Raw genomic sequence first — 2,316 nt, 5'->3', positions numbered from 1 at the left:
AGGTCTCGGCAGACCTCAGCCAACTCTGAGGCAGGTGATACAGACGGTGCCTGGGTTATGTTCAGCTGGTATAAGGCTCATTCACTCTTCTCCAACACCTCTTGAATCAGGGTAAACCTTTTAAATGCATTTTCACTTTTCTGAAAGGCCATATAATGTAGTGGTTAAGCCCAACATATAAAGGCTGTAGAGATATAGATTCTAGTGTGGCCATGCACAGCGATGTGACCATGTGTGACAGGTTCAACCTCTTCATGCCTCAGTGCCCTCACCAGAGAAACAAATATAATAGTAGTCCCCAACTTTGTGGAGTTGTTTTGGGACACTAAATGAGTTAATATACACAAAAAGTTTGAGATGAGCCTTGGCATATGGAAAGTATTATGTTGTTGTTGAGTTGCTCAGTTATATCAGACTATTTTGCAACCCCATGGACTATATAGCCTGCCAGGTTCCTCTGTCCATGGTATTTCCCAGGCAAGAAAACTACAGTGAGTTGCCATTTTCTTCTCCAGGGGATCTTTCCAACCCAGGGTTTGAACCCATGTCTCCTTCCTTGGCAGGTAGATTCTTTATCACTGAGCCACCAGGAAAGCCTGGAAAGTACCATAAGCTTGGCTATTTTTATTATTTCCCCAAAGTGATAGGGGAAAGGAAAGCCATATTAGATGGAGAACTTGAATATCCCCTTTCTTATTTAACAGAAATAGAAGCAGACGGTCCCCTCTCCATCGGAGAGGGCCCCTCAGGATCAGGGATGCCCTGGAGGTGCTCCATGCCATGCTTCTGACTGGCCCAGGTACTGTGCCCTTTCTTGCTGGCAGGACCTTAGGTGGACAGCAGAGCACCAGACTTTGACCAGCACCGTGGGCACTGAGCATGCTCTGTTTTCACAACTTTTCTGTCTCGAAAATCAAGAAGGCGTGGAAACAAGGTAAACCTGCTTCTCTTTTCTTCCTAAACCTAAACCCTTCCTAAACCCTCCTCAACCATGGCTTCTTTTCCCTAAATATCTACTAGGCCCTTGGGTCAGAGTTGAGTGTGATGGGGAGGTGTGTGGCGCATGGTTATGGGTCACTCATGACAAGATGAGAGACTCACCTGAATGACCAGTGGTCAGGGCCCAGGAGGACAGCGAGGGCTGGAGCTCTCATCAGGTTGGGGGTTGGGCCAGAAGAAAGCCTTTGCCCAGTGGATTCTTAGTCCCATGATGGGCTGGGTGAGGAGGAGATAGGATGCTGGAGTAGAGACAGCATGAAGGACCTATGGCCACTGCTGGTGGGACAAGGGTGCTCAGACACCATCCCAATACAAGCCCAGACCCCGGACTCAGATCTGGGGTGAAGTCAATCCCAGATCCTCACCACTTAGGGTCCCCTTGGAGTGTCACTTAATCGTCTATGGCACCCCAAGCACACTTGCCCATCTGCCAATAAGGGGGGTGGTGGAGATGTGGGGGCGGGGGCAGTTTTAGGACCACTGCATCAAGACTCAGACTCAGACTCGTACAGATGAAAGTCCTTGATTGCTTGTTACTGGTGACCAGGATGGCTTGAGAAAGGGTGATTAGAATACTGCAGAATGTGCTTCTCCTTGCCCGAGCTCTCTCACCTCCACAAGGTAATGCATTCTGCTTACAAAGCACACTGTTTCTCTAAGAAATTGGTTGTTGTTGTATCCAAACCATCCCTCTACTCTCTGATATCTTTGAATCTCGTGGGCAACACAAACAAAAGAATGCAGTATATTATCTCATAGAGACTTAAAAATTCTATTGACTTTCATGGTTCTGTGCTCTAAGATGGTTACAGATTTGATTCTCCTGGTAGACAGGGATAAGGACTCAGAACTGTAGGGTCCTCCTAAATTTGAGGCTGTTATTAGACCCCCTCCCAACCACTACTCTATGCCACTCACTTGGAACCAGGGTCAAAAGTCTTGTCCCCAGATAGGATAATTTTTTTCCCCCAAGGAAAGGCTTCAGTGATCCATAATAGAACATGGCCCTTTGTCCATAGAATATGGTTGAATTGTGTCTTTTGTCCTTTCAGAATTCCCCAGTATCCAGATACATACAGCCAACTTTCTACTATACCTGCTTTCATTCAGCGGGTGTATTATCTGCACAATATCAAAAATTGTTAGGTCTGCTCAACTTTTTTTGGTAGGAAACAGGAAGAGCTTTTAATTATTAAGTCCTAATTTTTCCAACCTCCAAAATTTTTCAATATATCTCTACTATGATGACCTCCTTGCAGTGTCCTGACCCAGATTTCCCTTAACTTGGTGCCACTTGTCCTGAAGGAGTGGATTATT

This window comes from Moschus berezovskii, chromosome 2 (genome assembly GCF_049115385.1).
Source record: "Moschus berezovskii isolate FMDL1 chromosome 2, NW_MosBer_1.0, whole genome shotgun sequence".
Taxonomy (NCBI): Eukaryota; Metazoa; Chordata; class Mammalia; order Artiodactyla; family Moschidae; genus Moschus; species Moschus berezovskii.
Note: the sequence above shows the minus strand (reverse complement) of the source record.